This window comes from Motacilla alba, chromosome 28, assembly GCF_015832195.1.
Source record: "Motacilla alba alba isolate MOTALB_02 chromosome 28, Motacilla_alba_V1.0_pri, whole genome shotgun sequence".
Taxonomy (NCBI): Eukaryota; Metazoa; Chordata; class Aves; order Passeriformes; family Motacillidae; genus Motacilla; species Motacilla alba.
This window is the reverse complement of record NC_052043.1, coordinates 1,378,698-1,397,801: the sequence shown is the minus strand read 5'-3', so window position 1 is coordinate 1,397,801 and position 19,104 is coordinate 1,378,698.

Sequence of the window (19,104 nt, the reverse complement as noted above, 5' to 3'; positions counted from 1 at the left end):
AACAGAAGTTGAAGACGTGGATGATTATTTACAAAATCAAGAAAATAAATAAAAATATTCCCTGCTTGCCTGGAATGTGCCAGTTCCCACCTCCAAAGGCACCAGAGGCTCCCCAAAAGTCGAGGTGGTCCATCATCCCCGTGGGCAGGATTGCTCACCCCTCTGCAGACAATGGGTTTTGCCTTTAGGGATCCCTTCTGAAACACCTCTCTGGGGTTTGTGGGATCAGTTTTGTTTGCCCTTTAAAGGAAAGCTCTAATCGACAACCAATTTCTGTCTCATTTTGTGACAGCTTGTTTTGTCCTGCCAGTCACAGTTGAGGTTCCTGAGGAGAAGGGTGGGCAGCCTCCCCCACCAGAGCCGTAACAGGGAAAGCCTGAAATGCCCCCAGGAGCTGCTCTGGTCGCTGTTTGCAGCTGCTGAAAATGCCACCAAGGCGTGGAAACCTCCCTGTGGATCCACAATGTCCCAGAGGAAGGCAGGGGAAGGCCAGGGTGAGCTGGGGGCTCTGGCTGCTGATCCCTGACACCTTCCCAGTGACCAAATCCCCCGAGCACAGCTGGGATGGACCCCGGGGGATGGGAGGAGGGGGCTGAATGTCACAGAAGCATAAGCTTTGCACAAGACCCCTAAATTCATCTGGCCCAGCCGTGAGCCATGCGGTTGATGTGGAGCCTCCTTCCTCAGCAAAATGGTACCAAATGTGAACAAAAGAGGAAAAACGTGGATAAATACACGTGGGAGAGCACAGAGCTTTGAGGAGTCATGTTGGGATGCTTGGAAAGGTGGAGAGAGGCATTTGGTCACTACCTGACCCATTTTGGTCACCGTTTTGGCTTGCAGAGCCACGGTCCTGGTGTCACCACTGACTGCCCAGGGCTCAGCCAGCAAACTGCTTTGCTCCTAAAACTGTACAGGCACCTGAAGACATGAGTTCTGCTTCACCCCAAACGCAGGCAACCGGCAGCAAAGGCATTTGTCACTCTTCCCCCCCTCCAAAACCAGGAAGCTTAAACAATATGCATCATTTATGCACCTCAAGAAGCAGAGAAAATCAGAATTGAAAACAGAACCGGTGCCTCTGTCTGCATGTGCCCGCATGAAATATTCAGCACCAGCCCAGCCCTGCTGTGAGCCAGGGCCCGTTGCTGGGCTCCACAATCAGAAACCACGGCAGCTCACAGGAGAAGGAGCAGCTGCACACACAGCTCACGCCCCTGCAGGTCAGCCACCAGGATGGAGAGGTGTTTCAAAGGCTCTTCAATATTTAAACCCAGAATGAGACACATTGAGAACCCAGTTGCTAACGGCTCCTTGCCTTCACTGCCACAGCGGCGCCAGGAGGTTGGGAACCTTGCTGGGATCCTGCAGAGAGCCAGGAAGGGGAGCAGAGAAGAGCTCTGTGCTGGAATTGCTGGATTGCCCAAGCCTGCTCTGCCTGGGATTGCAGCCAGGCATGAAGAAGGAGGAGGATGCAGCGAGTTCTGAGCAATCCAGGCAGCAATGAGCCCTACCTGGCTGGGCCAGATCCTGCTGGGGAGTGCTCGTGATGTCCTGTCTCTCCAGATAACACAGAGCAAGTTCTTCTGCACACAGAGATGACAACTCAAATCCTCAAACCTGCCCTGGCTGCTCAAGAAGGCTTTGAGGCTTCCCCGGGTGCCCCAGCAGGGATCTGCTCCTGGCACAAAGCCACCACGGGCAGCTTTGCAAAATCTAAAATCTCCTGCAGCACCACGGGCTGGCTCTGCAGGGCATGGGCTCCTTTTGAGGGTGGCACTGGTGGATGAAACATCAAGAATCCCCCAACATGTTTCATCACAGAGAGGCTGATTTAACTGCCAACTCACCCTAGGAAAAACCAGACTAATGCCTTCTGATTTCCAGTAGCAGATGGATGCCAAAACAGACAGCAGAATCACTGACACACAGGGCTCCTGTTGAATTCCAGCGACCCAAACAGAGACCAAACATCTGCCCTCCAGCACTGGCGAGGCCTCTGCTATTTACAGATCACAAAGCAGCTGGGAGAGGAGAGCAGGTGAAACATCCTCAGCAGAAATTGTCCCAGTGCAAACCATCCCTGCTGGCACATGCAGCCACTGTGGGGAAATCTCTGCATTTGACACATCAGTTATCGAGCCTGAGAGCTGCTTCCCACAGCACCAGCGCTCCCAGTCAGAGATAAACAAAGGCCAGATCTCCTCTGGAATAAGGGAAGGGAGGCACTTCCCAAGGGCAACTGCAATTAAGTTTATGGTTGAAATTTGTGGTTCTCCTCTTTTAATCCTCTTCTCATTTAGCTCTATATCCCCTCCCTGGGACTCTGAGCGTGGTTTGCATTGCCCTTGTCTCCTCTCTGTGCTCAGAGTCCTTCAGAGCAGACAGAAGCACTAAAAATAAAATCACCTGTCAGGTTCCCTAGTTATTACAAACAAAACGTCCTTTACCAAAACGCAACAAGTAAAACCTTCATATTGTGTGTGCTTATTCACATAAAATATTTAGAAAGCTCCTAATGTTTTTATGGCTGTAATTAATCTTGTGTCGTGTCGGGGAAGAGCAGCACATAAAAAATTTCTTTGGCGTTAGGCAGAAGCCTGGGCTTCCCAAGGCAAACCTGGGTGTGCACGCTTCCAAGGATAGAGGGGACTCTTGAGTGGGCTTTGGGGGACCCCTGCTCTGCCAGGAGAGCCTGAGAGGATGGAGGAGGGCTGAGCCATGTCCCCTTTTATGCTGCCTTTGTGGCACAGGCGCTCGCAGCAGCTCTGGCAGCTTCGTAGCCACGTGGAGGAAGGGATTTCCCCCAGCTCTGCTCCCCGTGCTGTCAGTACAGCTTGGCCAGGACTGGGGCTCCCTGTGTGCCTTCCTCTGGGCAAGGCTGATCCCACAGGTGCTCATTTATTGTCTAAAATCATGGGGATTTCAAGAAAAACCTCTCTGCACGTTCCCTGCAACCGTCTGGAGGACTCTGGCTAGCACAGGAGCCTGAACACATATAAACTGTCACCAGCCAGGGGCTCCTGCCCAGCTCGCCTTGCCAACAAACTCTTTGATGGGAATATTCCCAGAAATATGATGCTTTAAAAACCTGATCCAGCCCTTGCTATCTATAGCTTCTCAACGACAAAATGTTGGCCAAAAATGCAAAAGAGAGCAGCTTCCAGCAGCTCCCTGTGCCACGGATGGAGAATAACCATCCGTGGGGGAACAGCCAGGTGCTGCTGGCTGGGGCACTGATGCTCTGGGAGGACAGCTCAGCCCCGTCTGAAACAGGTGCAGATCCAGCAGTTTTGGTTACTGAAGTGGTTTCATCATGAGAGAGTGGCAGAAGCTGTGTCACTGCACCAGGGGGGAAGGAGCAATCAGCACCTGAGACCAGAGACAGGCTGGCCTCAGTGCAGCAAAGCAGTCAACCCCAGCAGCAAGGAAAGGTGCATTTGACATTTTAATCTCGATCCTTACACGTCTAAATTGCCCTTTGGAGGAGGAAGAGAACGTGGGAAGTGCAGGGCTGCTCCTGGGGATGCCCCAGCCCATGAAATTCTGACATCCTGATGGAACTGAGGGCCACAGCTCCAGGACTGGGATCACCCAAAGGAGACGATGGGCTGGTGGAAGAACTGGCCCCGGGGCTGAGCTGAGCACTGGTAACAGACCATCTTGGTTTTCATCCTTGGAGGGAGCCTGCTGCTCATCCAGGCTGGGAATCCAGGATCCACCCCTGCCTGGTGCTGGCTCCCAAACCCCTGGGCGCTGTGGAAGGAGAGGGTGGTCCTCTTGCTGGTGGGATGGGGAGATGTCCTGCCAAGCCCTGCCCCCGGGGGTTGCCCCTTCCCAATCACCATGGATTTATTTATTCAAAGCCTCCTGGTTTTTAAGCACCCCCTGCACGGAGCAAGGAGGGTTCAGGGAGCAGCAGCCATGAAAGCAAAGCTGTTCCACACCCAGAGGCACAGATGGGCAGCAGGGAACGTGGAAGGGCTAAAGGAAGAGGAGGTGATGGCCCAGACACAGCAGGGGCATGGGCAGGCACTGGGGTTCAGCTGAACCCCAAATCCATCAGCTGCCTGCCGCAGCCACCCCCTCAACTTCTGCACGTTTCTGCACAAGCTTTTTGTTTTTGCAGTTGACTTTCAAAGTGGCTGGCCTGCCAAAGCTGCCCATTTTGCCTGCAGATGCTCTGCATTGGCGGCCTCTAAACCCCTTTAAACAGCCCCAGCTCAATCACAGCTCTGTCAGGCGATGCTCTATTTAACAGGAGCTGCCCAGGAATCTCCTCCCGAGTCCATTTTCTCGGTGAGTGGCAGCAATAAATAAAATCCAGCCAGTTGGTCCTTGAAACGCTACCATGGCTTGATTACTTTTGCCCAGGACTTTGCCAACTGTGCTGCAGCCTCCTGCAGATGCTGCCTCCCTCTGCCTGCACCTCCCCTGCTGCAGGAGGGAAGAGCTGGTGGGATCAGACGTGGAGTGGGACCTGAGAGCAGGGCAGCCACGGGCCTGGAGGAGGCATTTCCAGAGGGATGTGCTCCTGCCAGAGCCTCTTGCCCTAGAGCCCTGCAGCCCAGAGCAAGGTCCTGCCCAGGAAAGCTGCTGGGCTGTTTCTCAGAGGAGCAGGGAATGCTGCCCCTGCCTTGGCCAGGCTCCAGGGTAGTTAATTGCATTCTGCCTGCCCAGCATTAATTAATTTGGTGTCGTGCAGAGACCGCTGCGCTGGGTGCATCCGGGAAAAAAAAAATAAATTAAAAAATGAAAAAAAAACCCAACTCACCACATCCCACACCCAGTAAATACCAGAGGGGGAGGGAGCTGGGCTGGCAGCTGGCCCTGAGCTCGGCAGGGACACGGGGTGCCAGTCCCAGCGGGAGGGGAGCCCCTGGTCAGGATTCTCTCTCCGTGCTGGACCTGGCTCTGCTGGCTCTGACACCCACCTGCTTCCACCTGCGGGTGAACAGAGCCAAGCCACACTCAGAGGTCACCTCCAGTCTGCTCCCTGTGTCCCTTCCCAGGGCAGGGGGTGCCGGTGTTGGCCAGGAAAGTGCTCCAAAGATCAGCTGGTGGACAGGGAGGGTTGAGCACCGAGCAGCCCCCTTGGCAGTGCCAGGCTGGTCTCACAAGAAAATCCACAAAGTTCAGTGTGGCTGCAGGATTTGTGCAGATCTGGGGGGGCCCTGGGCCTCCTGAGCTGCCAGAGGAAACTCATCCCCCCCAGGGCAGCCAGAGACAGCCCCAGGGAGCAGAGCCCGAGCTCACACCCCCCTGCCAGGCTGGTTTTGGGAGGCAGAGCCCTGGCAGGAGAGCCCCTGCTCACACCCAGAGCAGATGCCTGTGATTTCAAACCCTACTGTTACCTCATTAAAGCAGCTGTCTGCTGTCCCCCAAAGACAGACAAATTAGGAGTCAACTCAACCAAGAGCACAAGGAACACGGGAAAAAAAGTGACTGCATGAAATGCTAACAAGGCTGCTCCCACCACGCTGGGCCTGCAGCTCAGACAGGGCTTAGGGAGAGAGGTGGAAGGAGGCAGTGCTGCAGATTTGTTTTCCTTGTCAAGTTAGACCCCAGCCCAGCTGTTTCCCCAAACAAGCCAAAGTCATGAGCCGTGTCTGGTTTGATTTTTTTTTTTTTTCATTTTATTCTTGCCACAATGATATCTCAGATTCACTTCTGGGATCTCAGCTGGGATCACAACTCTCTGTGTGCCCTCCTGTGAGCTGTGCCTCTGCCCTACCCTTCCCTCCCTGGCTGGGATGATCAGGGAGGAGACAAGATGCACACTCAGGGTGCAGCAGCAGCCCCAGCCATGCCCATGGCACACACCCTGTGCGTCCAACAGCAGCCCCACAGGGTGATGGTGGGTGCCACAGTCTGGTCAGAGAGACAAGCCAGATAAACTTCCCCAGGAGCTGTTCTGGGGAGCTTTGAGAAGGCTGAGAGAAAGAATTGCAGCAGTCCTGCAGCTGCTGCTTTGACCAGCTGTTTTCTCATAAGATGCTTACCAAAGGGTGTCTCCTGGGTGTGAGGGGTGTTGATTCAGTGACCAGTCAGGTCCACCTGTATCAGGAGGGTGTGTAAAAGAATGGGTTTCACAGAATTCACAGAATCACTGGGTTGGAAGAGACCTTAAAGATCATGGAGTCCAACCCAGCCCCAACAGCTCACCTGAGCCCTGGCACCCAGTGCCACCTCCAGGCTTTGTTAAACACACCCAGGGATGGTGACTCCACCACCTCCCCAGGCAGCCATTCCAGAACTTCGTCACCCTTCCTGTAAAAAACTTCTTCCTGATATCCAACCTGAATTTCCCTTGGTGCAGCTTGAGACTAATAAACTCATTATTAGCCTGCTGAAGAGAGTTTATGTCACCTCACTCCCACGGGGGGACAAGGTGATGGGATGCTGGAGCACACAGGCAGAGCCTTCAGTACCCCAGAGTGACATCCCAGCCCCTGGAGAGCCCTTGAGCACCTTTGCAAACCTCCGTGTAGGCACCCCATCTCCTGGGAAGGTCTGAGCCCCTGAGGGGAGCAGCCCTGGGAGGGGCAGCACCCCAAACCCTGCTCTGCTCAGATGCCAGGCAATCAAACCATCACTAGGAGGGGCAGCACCCCAAACCCTGCTCTGCTCAGATGCCAGGCAATCAAACCATCACTAGGAGGGGCAGCACCCCAAACCCTGCTCTGCTCAGATGCCAGGCAATCAAACCATCCCTCCCTCTGCAGCCAGAGGCAGCAGCGCTGACACAACCTCCTCCCAGAGCTGGAAACCATCCTGCTCAGGCTCAGTTATTAGTCAAAGGATGCAGGTGATTATTTCCCACCTCCTGTGAGTGACAGCAGATGTTCTGGAGTGATTTGCAATCTAACAGAGACATTAACCTTTGAAAGCGTCTCCCGTTGTCCCCGGGGCTGTCCAGGGACACTCCATTGTGCCGGGGAACAAAGAGCCCTGGTATTACTCAGGAGTGAACGGCGGGGATGAGCTTTACATAAAAGAGATCAATAAAAATATATCAGCAGCCCACGCAGGGCTTTGGGAAGAGGTGGAGGAGAGGTCTGGGAGGAGATGCAGTGTGACTGGTCGGGTCACAGCAGTCACCCAGGAGCAGATGAAAAGGTTCTGACTGGGCTTTTAATCTCTGCTCAGCACACAGGTCCCCTGGGCCCAACACGCACTCGGTTTGGCTGCTGATGGGCAGGGGCTGCTGCCCTGCTCCTGCCGGGCTGCTGCATCTGTGCCATGCCATTCAGCTCCATCTCTGTGCCGTGGCACCCCTGGGGGAGCCAGCACTGCCACCACAGCTCCAGCAGCGAGTGCACTGCAGCCCCATGCCACCCAGCTGTGCTCCCAGAGCTCGGGAGCAGCTCTGCTGCTCACCTGCCACAGGTGGGGCAGGTCTCACCGGTGCTGGCATCCCACAAACCAGGATCATGGGCTGCACAAGTGTCTTGGGATGGAAATGGGGGTGTGTATTCTATTTACCATCTAATTCTAAATTCTGTTTACCTGTCGGAGCTGGGGCAGCTCTCTGCTGTTCATGGGGCAGTTTTCTTTATCTCTCCCACAGCCAATCCTCCCTCCAGGAGATCTCTTCTGTTAATGGGTAATTAATTATTAATTATCTTCTGTTCCTGGCCAGGGAGTGTCCCTGCATGGCTGATCAAATTCCATCATCCCATGGGAGATGCTCCACCCAGGGGAGGAGCCAAGCATTCCTACCTGGATACAATCTGAGCCTGGGAACAGCACAGCAGCCTTTGCCACTGCATTCCCAGAGGAGCAGCTTTCTTCTGCCCTGCATTCCCAGAGGAATTCCCGGCCCATCTCCAGCAGCCTTGGAGCTTCAGAGGAAAACTCCAGCCTTGTGCAGGATCCCTGCTCCAGCAGAAGCACAGCTGGCCCTGCAGGAGGGCTGAGCCACCATGGAATGGCACTGCTGCCACCACCCTGACCCACAGGGGGTCAGGGCCTGCTCTGACTCTGGCAGTAGTTTTGTTTTGTTGCTTTTTTTTTTCTGTTTGTACAATTGCATTTGTATTTTTAGTTTTCCTAGTAAAGAACTGCTATTCCTGCTCCCATATCTTTGCCTGAAAGCCCCTTAATTTCAAAATTACAATAATTCAGAGGGAGGAGGTTTACATTTTCCACTTCAGGGGAGGCTCCTGCCTGCCTTAGCAGACGCCTGTCTGTTCAAACCAAGACAACACCAAAGACTGAGAGAACAGAGGGGAAACCCCCTGGATTTCTGCAGGGATCCTCCCAACAGCCAGGGATCGATGAGGCAACCCTGAGCAGGGAGCCTGGGGAAAGGCTGTTCTATTTCTGGCCAAGGCTTTCCCATCAGGGAACATGCAGCACCAAATGCAGCACAGCTAGCCTGGAAAGCAGATGGTCTGTGGAGGTGAGTCCCACTGTAGCTGTTCAGCAAGTCTGGCACCCTGGGGAGACGTCCACAGACAGGCAAGATCCCCAAATCCTCCCTGACAAAACTTTCGACTGGAGGGACAAAACAACTTGTTCAAACCCAGATATGCCCTGGAGCAACCAGGATTAGGGTGATGTCACCAGCCTTTGGAGCAGCAGTGGACAGTGGCTGCCTTTGCCCGCACAAAATAAATATATTTAATGAATGCACCCGCGGATAATTAACAGCCTGTTGTTATCACAGCCTCTGGCCAGCCCTGATCTCTCTTTCACTACTTAGAGCATGGAACAAACACCTTGAAGAGGCTTGGGGCTGCCCTCTCCTGCCTCGGTACAGAGGAGAGGAGGATCTGGCTCTTTGCACAGGCAGCCAAGCTCCAGGTGCTCTCGGGGAGTGGATCTGGGGCAGGCGAGCAGGAGAATCTCATCACCAGGCTCGGCTGGCTCTCTGCACCCCCTAGGGTTATTATCTAAATCAGATTAGAGATGCAAAAAACAGAGCAGCAGGTACAGCAGACAGGAGCTGCCAGACTGGAGCGGAGTGTGAGAGCAGCGGGGGCTCCCTGTGGAATGTTTCTTCCAATCTTCCTGTAAAGAATCCTCCTCCAGCTGCAGCTGGGTGTTGTTTCCCAAGGGACTCTCTTCTCTGCCAGCTCCACTGAGCTCTCTTGGAGAGCAGGAGCAGATTCCCAGCCTTTCCAAGGGATCCACCGCCAGAGCCCTCCCTGCTCCTCTGTCATCTCCTGTGGCAAAAGCCACCCCACACCTCTCAGCCAGGGCTCCCTGAGGGCATGGCACAAACTGGGACAAACTGGGAACTCTTCCAGTCTCATCTCCTTGGCTTAGAGGGGAAATGTTTATCTGAGCAACGGGTTTCCTGCAGATGGGGTCCACGATGCAGGATCAGGTGAAAATCAGATTTCTGCACTGGTGCTGCAGGGCAGACCCAGCAGGAGCAGAGGGGGGAGCTGAGCTGAGCTCCCCTGGCACGTTTGGTGCTGGTCTCACCAGGCTGGTTTGGTTTATTACTGGGCTTTGCTGGGCAGAAAGTGCAATCCTGCTTCCTGGGGAGGGTGCAGAAAACGACACCGTGGGAAAGAGCCTGCCTGGGAATTTGATCCGAGAACAGCACAAATGTGACATCTGCCTCTGGCCCTCAACAGCCAGAACAGCTCAAGGGAGCAAAGCTGGTTCCCAGAACTTCTCACCATTGCATTTGTTTCCTTCCACTGGCCAAAGCCTTTTAAAAGCTTGTGCAAGACAGGATTGTGTGAAAACATCTATTTTGGGCTCAACTTTTCACTGGGGGCTCCCCCTGCCTCCTGGTCATGAAGAGTAAATAAAAGAGTCACCAAAAGACAAAAATGAGCACCATCAAAACCAAACCATCTTCACAAAGCCCCCCCTCCTCCCTGGGGATTCCCATTAACCAGCAGGGGCTGTCCCTGCTCATTGCAGGCATGGGCTCTGGACGTCCCTTCCAACCCAAACTCTTCCAGCATTTATGCAAACACGAATTAAAGCTGCTGCAAAACCCCACATCTAAGTTTCCAAGTTTGGTGGAAAGGTCCTGACCAGCCACAAAGGGGAACAGCCATGTGTGACAGCTTCACAAGGTAAACACCACTTCCTTCCCCGTGTGTAGAGTGCAGAACCACATATCCCAGTGTTGTCCCACAAACTCCCTCTCAGAGCAGCCCTTACCTAAGCCAGGCTGCAAACCCCATGATTAGCAAGTAGATTGCACTGTCCCTGCTCTCACTGCCAGGCTTATCCCGCCAATAATGCCCCCAAAATCAGCACAGCCCTTCCAGGAACCTGATTTTTGTGCAAGCTGTTACAATTCTTCTGAGTAACATTAATTTTATTCAAATACCTGGGAAGCATGGGAGGTAACGGCTGAAGTTCCTGCTGGACCCTTAGGGCAGGAAAATATTCAGTTAATATCTTAGACATCCAACCAGACCATGTGCTGCAGGGGCTCCTATTCCTCATTTTATATAATGAAAAATACAAAGCATAATTCAAAAGAAGAAATACATTTTAAAACGCGGCATGAAAGGACTTCTTTACTGACAGATCCTTGGTGTACTTTGATTTGCTTTTCCTTACAAGCTCTCTCTCAACTATTATTTTCTTTCCCAGTGGTGTCATTCTAATTTTCAAACTCAGGCAAAGAAAATGCTCATTCCTTACCTCTGGTCAGCAGCCACCTCAGGGGGGTTTCTTCAGCTTCCCAGCAAACACCAGCCCAGCCAGAGCCTGCAAACATCTCCCAGTGCTGTGGAGATCACCAGCCCCAACAGCTCAGGTGCACAGGAACAAAGCAGCGTGGCTTTGTTGGAGACCTTCCCCTCCCCTCTCACCTGCTGTGTGGAAGGGTGTCCTGAATTGTGAACTTGCTGGAGGGGGGGAATAAATAATTGTGGGTATTTCCCTGCAGAGGTTTGGTTTGGGGCAATGGCCGGGGGGAGCACAGCAGGCTCAGGATGGAGCTGCATGAGCTCCCCAGTGTCCCCACCATGTCCACAACAGGCCATTCTTGTTTCTCTGATGCCCTCTCTCTTCAAGGGAATGACATCAGTCTTTGAGGTCTTTTCTGAGTCTTTTTTCCCACTTTCTTTTTGCTTATCACCCTAAAAATTTTAAGAGAATCTGCCATTTCCAAGCCATCATGTGGTGGGTTTCCCCGTGGTGCACATCACGCTGACATGAGATGTGACTGGAGCCATAAAGTGCTTTTTTTGTAGCTGTCACTGTGGATAAGAGCCCGCAGAAGAAGGATTTATATATATTTTCTGTCCTCTCTTACCCCACTATCCCCTCCAAGCTCCAACAGCTCAGAGCAGAGCTTTGAGTTCATTACACCCTGCTGAGCAAAGAGAGGAGTTTGAAAACCAAGATTTCCCAAGAAGGGAGTTGTTTAAGGACTCTGCTGGCATTGGGAGAGGAAAGGGGGATGACCTGACTTCCCAGGAGAGCAAGAGGATGCCATGGTGGCAGTCAGGGCTCCTTTGGGCACCCTGGAGCGATGGAGAGCTGTCAGAGCCCACGAGGCTTTTCAGAGAATCATCCCCATGGGTGTTCAAAAGTCCTCTGCGTCCTGCCTGACACTGGGAGCTGCTTTTCTCTCTCCTGCTTGGACAGACCCAGCCCAGGGGCCCAGTGTGGGTTTCAGCATCTCCATGGACTCCTGAGTGAGGACATCCCACCAGGAACACTGTGGCCCCCAGCTTGGAGGACCACGTATGACATGTAAACACACCAAGTCGGTGGCGTGGTTTTGTTTATTTCTCTGCTGCTGAGATCTGGTTACCCCTGATCAAATCCTGCCAAGACCCTAACTGGACAAACTCAGGCTTCTGGAGGAAGCAGGCTCTGGTTAAAGGGGGGTCTTTGAAATATCTCACAAGCAAAAGATCTGAAGAGAAGTAATCCAACCCAACCCAGCCTGCCAAAGCCATCTCCTACTTGCACAGTTTTAACAGAGTTCAAGGCCAGAGGGCTCCATTATAATCTTCTAAAGCTGTGTTTCTGCATGGAGGGAGGGAGGGAGGGAGGATTAAGGGTGGCTGAGGGTCCCTGAAGAGCCGTGTGAGAGCAGCAGGCACAGGAGATAACGGCAGCGTGGCCAGCGACACGTGGGATTTAGGCATGGGAAAGAGATGGGGACACCTGGCTGAGCCCTGACCTCTGCACTGGCTTCTACCCCACAGAACCCCATTTTCCTCAACAGCTGGTCCCAGCTGTCTGTCCTTTGTCCCAGTACTTTGTCCCAGTACAAACTGGGACCCAGCAAGGAGCCCGGCCCAGCCCAGCCCAGCCCAGCCTGCGCGCGGCTCCGCGCCAGCAGCAAGGCGTCCTCCAACCTCCTTTCTCCTATAAATATCGAGGCTGTTTACATCTTCTTCCACCCCAATCTGACTTCCTTTTCCCCCGAAAAGGCTCAGTCTGCAGGCGTCACTCGGTGTCCCACGCCGAGCCCGCGGAGCGCGCGCTGCCGGGCGCGGCTTCGCTTCACGCCCGCTCGGAGGGAGCCGCACAAAACCAGCTCGGGAGGCTTTAATTTTCCCAAGCTTTAGATGAAAAGGATTCATTTAAAGCCTTTAAAAAATTTAGCCCACTTCACAGCTCCTTCCAAAGATCGGTGTTGTGCTCTTTAAATAGGAGACATGTTTTAAAGCTGCTGCCATCATTTATTAAATTAGCCTCAGACTTGCAAATGCAGCTCCCTCTTATTGAATCTTGTAATATTTATTTGCCAAGTTGTGATATTTGGAACTGTGCACGTTACACACACGGGGGAAGGAGGGAGGTGACGGGGAAGGCGTGAGGGGATGGGGGAAGGAAACCACCTCTACTGTAAATTGTGTAAATACATTTGCACATCCCAGGAGGGGTAGGGAAAAGGCATTGTAATTAAAATGACTGCCAGGGTATTTTAAACAAGGCAGAATAAATAGACTTTTCTCTGCATGGCACAGGCTCCTTTAACTTGGAAACTTCGTGACAGAAGATGATTAAAAATATCTTATGGCATGTCTGAAATCTGCAAGCTTTGATGAGAAAAATGTTCTTGGGAATGAAAGGAGATCAAGTGAAGGAGGAACAGTCTCCTACACAGTGTTTTATAGGCCCAATTCATGACTGCAGATGTCACCAAAAATAATAATAAAAAAGCCTCTTTTTTTGCTTCTTAACAGGAGAAAAACACCGAGCAGGGCTCCTGTAGTGAGAAGATCCCTCTTCTCCAGCTCTCGGAGCAGGGGCAGAGGATGCTCCAGGAAACCATGGCAATGGCTGAGGAGCTTCCAAGCTCCTGCCCTCCTCTCCTTCCGAGTCAGAGAGGGCACAGGGCTGGCCCTGGCACCCCACATCCCAGCCCTTGGCAGGCCAGGGCCACGGGACAGCCAGGTCCTGCATCCTGCCTGCTGGACTGAAGCTCTTCTCTCTGCCAGGGGAGCAGCTCTGCCCTTCTCCCAGCCCCAGCAGGGCCTGGCAGGAGCAGCAGCAGCTCCTTCCAGGGCCGCCTGAGGAGGGGCTGATCCCAGCAAGGGAAGGGGATGCAGGTGCTCCCCACACCCAGGCAGCTCCTCCTCCTCCTCCTCCTCCTGGGCTTTAGCCCAGCTGCAGGTCCAAACCTGGCCCACGTGGAGTCACAAAATGGTTTGGGGTGGAGGGACCTGAAACCATCCAGTTCCAAACCCCGGACAGGAACAGGGACAGGGGCAGGGACACCTCCCACTGTCCCAGGTGCTCCCAGCCCTGTCCAGCCTGACCCTGGGCACTGCCAGGGATCCAGGGGCAGCCCCAGCTGCTCTGGGCACCCTGTGCCAGGGCCTCACACCCTCCCAGGGAGGAATTCCTGCCCAATATCCCATCCATCCCTGCCCTGTGGCTCTGGGAAGCCATTCCCCCTTGTCCCATCACTCCATGTCCTTGTATAAAGTCCCACTTCAGATTTCACTTGCCTCTCTCCAAAATCCCCCACAAAACCCTCCCAACCTGGGAGTGGGAGCTCTTCCTTGTTCCATGTGCCATGAAGAGTTTCCCCTTAAGAAGCAGATAATAGAATCATCGAGGCTGGAAACACCTCCAAGACCACTGAGTCCAACCTTTGCTTGAATGAAAAATAGATAAAATAAATAAAACAATTAAAAAGTAAAGTATTAAAAAAAAAAAAAAGGTATTGAGCCTCCCACTCAATGAGAAACCCTGGCCTGAGGTGGTAACACCATCACAGTGGCAGGGGTGGAGGAAATTCCTGTAACCTCAGCCTTGCTGCACGGGGCTCTGGGATAACACCTCACTGACAGATTTCTTTGAAGACCTTAAAACTAGGAGTGCCTGATCTCCAAAATGAGATATTTCAGATCATTACGATCAGGCTTTTCCCCCCCTCCTCTTTTTAATGATTCTAATTTTTCTGCTGCTCAGAGCCCTGGACCTGGTAACCACGGAAACTCAGGAAGAGGGATACAGGAGCACCACCACCAACTGCAGAATCTAATCATCTTCCCTGGCTGTGACATGAAAACACACAAGGCTGAAAGAGGGTTTTGGTAGTGCTCACTCCATAAAACACTGAGTGCACAAACACAGGGTGTGCTGTGTTTGGGGTGCCCCATGCAGGTCACAGTCCCCGTCTGAGGGGGGTGATGGGTCCATCAAGACGTGGCACACCTGGAAGGACAGGAAGGTTGTGGCAAGGCACGTGGGAAAAATGTCCTGATGTGCTCCTACATGCTCCTACTGCTCAAGAAAGCAACGTAGGAAAAAGGAAAAATCAGGGGAAAAAATTCACCAGAGAAGGTTCTGTTCGGCAAAGACTGAATGCAAAGCTCATGCCTCAGTTTCCCCACTTGGGTCAATTACCTAGAAGGCAGCAGGGAGCAGCTCTCTCTGGCTGGGATGTACAAGCTGTTACAAACACGTTCCAGCTCCTCCTGGGGGCTCCAGCCCCTTCCCCAGCTCCCTCAGCCCATCCCCGTGGTCTGAGAGGGCAGAGCTCCTGCCTGGGTCCCTGCAGCTCTCTGGAGCGTGCAGGGCTCGGAGCAGTGCACACAGAGAGGATCTGTCAAAGTTCTGCCCCTGGGAAATGCACTCCCTTTAATTGTGGTGCCAGGATAATGTCACTCTCCAGGAGAAGGGATCAGTTGGGTCCCTCTGCCCTCGCTGCCCTTCAGCCCAGTCTGGGCTGGACAGAGGAGGCTGAAGCAGCCGAGGCAGAGGAGGCAGGAGGGAGCAGCAGGCAGTGAGGGCAGGCTGTGTGCCCGGAGGGCTGGGCTCAGGTGCTGCCCTGCTGCCCATTCCGCCTGGCACGGCGCTCTGGTGGAGACACACTTGCCACAGGCACTGCCCGGATTTTTCACGGGCCGCTGGAGGCTCTTCCTCGTCCAATTCCTACACGTGCTCCTCCTGGACCTGGCTCAGCTCTGCTCATGGCTCCAGGGCTGGAAAGGAGGAGAGAAGGCGAAGATGAAGGGGCAGAGGGGCTGCTGCGAGCGGCAGGGCTGGCAGGAGGAAGGAGGGAAGGAAGGAGTGACTTCATCTCATACCAGAGAGGTGACAGCCAGCAGAGGATGAAAGCTGGGAATCCCTGGGCTCCAGCGAGGAGATCTCTCAGCTGCCAAAAGCTGGGCAGGAGCCGGGGTTTGAACTCCAGGCTCAGCTCCTGCCCTGCTCTTTCCCATGCCGGGGAGGAAAAATCCAAAGAGTGACCCAAGCGACGGGTGGGGGGATGCCTGGGAAGGAGCCCTGCCGGCTGCCAGGAGGCTGCAGGGCACTGGGCAGGAGGCTGGGAGAGCAGCTGAGGCTGCTGAACCTCCACAGCCCCCAGGCAGGGCAGAGACAGCGCCAGAGACAGCTCTGAGCCTTCACAGCTCTGCCTGCTCCCTGGCTGCCCTCCCCAGCTCCTCACAGGATCCTTTAGGTTGGAAAAGCCCTCTCAGATCATCCAGCCCAAGTTGCCCTGCCCTGCCAAGGCCACTGCTAACCCCTGTCCCCAGGTGCCACATCCCCATGGCTTTGAAACCCCTCCAGGAATGGGGACTCCACCCCTGCCTCAGGAAACCCGGGCCAGGGCTGGAGAACTCTTTGGGTGAAAAATTTTCCCAATATCCATCTAAACATTCCTTGTTGCAAATTGAGGCCATTTCCTCTTGTCCTGGGGTCCCCTGGGAGCACAGCCCGGCCCCCCTGGCTGTCCCCTCCTGTCAGGAGCTGTGCAGAGCCACAAGGTCACCCCTGACCCCCCCTTTTCTCCAGGCTGAGCCCCTTCCCAGCTCCCTCAGCCCCTCCTGGGGCTCCAGAGCCTCCCCAGCTCCCCTGCCCTCCTTGGCTCTGTATTCCCTTGCTGAATGAAGCAGCTCATGGGGAGCAGCATCACACAACACTTTGGTTTGGAAGGGACTTCCCAAGCTCATCCAGTCCAAGCCCCCAAGGTTTGCTCCACCAGGTTTAGACTCTTTAAGGAAACTTTACTTTTTCCCCCTCATCTCTCCTTTTTTAAGCCTCTACTTTAAACCTCAGGCCCAACATCCTGCTGCCATTTGGAAAATAAAGCACAAATGTAATCAAAGCAATTACTACCTCCACTTCAAACATTACACTATCAAGCCAACCAGCTCCCCATTGAAGACAATTAATCTGCACACAGTCACCAAAAGAAACTGTCAGCAATTAGAAGTGGAAGTACAACTTTGTAGTTAATTGGGAATATTGCACCTCTGATACATGTTTAATTAGTTGATGGAGTGTGTCTCTTCTCAGACATTTTTCTTTTAAAATTATAGCTGAAATTCATTCCTTATCCCCCCCCCCCCACTTTCTTTTTTTCCCCAATGCAAAATAATAAAGGAAATAAATAAGGCATGAGTGATCTGAAACCTGGTTCTGGCTCTCCCTCAGTTTGCAGCTTGTAATGTGTACACAGGAGTTTAGAGACCTCCAAGAGATAAGGAGGAGTAGATCTTTCTTTCCTTTCAGAGCTTCTCTTTTTTCATTAATCTGATTTTAAGACCTTTCCTGTGCATTTTCACACTTCTCTCATAAATCTCATTTTTGTCCTGTTTCCCTTGGGATTATCAGGTGAACGAACAGGAGGGCCCAGAGCTGAGCAGAGCCAGGCACATGCTGCGATACATTCATTTCAACACTTATTTTACAAAGGTTCTAAATTTTATCTTTGCATAATGATGCTGCTTTGCATATCTATAGCTGCTTTCATCCCATGATCTCCGAGCATTCTGCAGACTGTTAATTAAGTCTCAAAACACCCTGGTGGAGTCAATAGGAGGGCTTTATTGGGGTGGGTTTATCTAATTTGTAGAAGAAAAGGGTAAACTGAGGCAGGGGGAGACTGAGGAGGCGTTTCCAGGCATGGGACAAAGTGTGTTAGAGGAGCCTTGTCTTTGTAAACCCTGGAGACAGAACCACAGCCCCCACACCTCTTGGTCCCACATCCCTGGGGCTGGGACGGGCTTTGGAGTGACCTGGTCTCATGGGAGGTGTCCCTGCACAAGGCAGGGGCTGGGACGGGACGATCTTTGAGGTTCCTCCCAACCCAAACCTTCCTACGACTCCGTGATCCCACAGCGCCGCGCCCACGGCTCACCCAGCTGGGCTTCGGGGTGCCCAGAGCTGCCCCGGCCCACGCTCCCCACGCTTCCATGCCAGCACGCTCCTCTCAGCACCAGCCAGCTCCCAAAGCTCTCTGGAGACGCTGCTGGGAGCGTTCCTCTGCTTGGGGTGGGTGTTTGCTTTTGTCATCCTTGGCGCCGCTTTCCGAACGCTCTGAGATGAAAACATTTTCATAGCCAGAAGGGCCTTTTTTTTCATCACCTCGGAGCAGCAACGACCAAGAGCAACTTTGTGAAAGCCAGGAAATGCAGGCAGTGGCTCGGGGCAGGAGGCAGCCTGGCGAGATAGCCCCGTTTGCCACGAGCACAAAAACATCTCGGGGCCAGCCCCATCCCGATGGTATCGCTCCCACACCGGGGAAGGTGCAGCATGGGTGGCACACGTGGGCCTTGCTGCCAGCTCCAGAGAGCCTGGCTCCAGCTCCAAGAGAGAACTCTGCCAAAATCCCATCACTTCAAGCAGAAAGATCCAGCCTGGAGGGGTTCAGCGTGCCTGGAGAGCTGCTGGGGGAAACCACAACAACAAACCTGCAGAGAACAGAGCTGGCAAAGCCAAGAACACCGGCGTGGCTGCCATCCTTCCCACTGCCCTTCAGAAGAGCCTTTCCTACCTCATCAAACATTATCAGACATCATCGCCTTGTTTGGAGCACCATTGCAAGAAGCAGCAACGTGGCTGCAAATCAGCTTCTTCATTTTGTTACTTGCTGGAGCAAAACCATGCAAGGCACAGCTCAGGTTTGGAGAGGGGAGGAAGCGTTTGCAACTGTTGAGCTGCTGGGGGGAAAGAATAAGTTTTCAAGTTGCCTGAGAACAGCTGCACGCTTTAAAGGTCAAGAATTTGTGTGGGTGAGTCTGCATTGCTCTCCATCCTTGGGCAGGAGGAATTTCAGGAGCAGGGGGACCCTGGTGGGGCTGTGTTTGTGTTTCCTCTCCTCCTGTCTCCAGGTAGCAGGTACAGCTCATCGGCCATCTTCTGGAGCTGGCAGCAGATGAAATAAATGAGAGAAGCTCTCAGAAGCATGAGGTCAGTGCTGGCAGCAGCAGCAGCCGCCCCGTGCAGCAGTGATCCCCCAGGGCAGAGGGAATGGATCCCCCAGGCTCTGGATCAGCCTGCAAGGCACATGCAGAGCGTGGGTGCTTTCTTTTTCTGCCAGGGACAATCCAAGCAAAACTCACCCTCCTTCTTCCTTCAGCATCAACAGAAGACAGAAATTCTGGCCTGAAAAGCAGCCAAGCCCTGCTGAATGCTGGCCCCTGGTCCTTGCAGGGGGATAATGAGAATTGCTGAAGTGCCTTTGAAAAGTGCCTTGAGATTGTGCCATCTGATGTCCTCCTAGAACACTGGGATGGAGGAGCAGCCAGCCTTGGAGCAGGGCCAGTCTCCCACGCTGACCAGGAGGCTGCAGCCCTGCACTCCCTGCTGGCAGGGCACTCTGCCCCATTGCAAGGCAGCTCCAGGACTCCTCACCCTGAGCCCCTCTGGCAAACGGGGGAGCCAGGCTGCTTTGGGAGCGTGTCTTGGGGTAGGGAACAG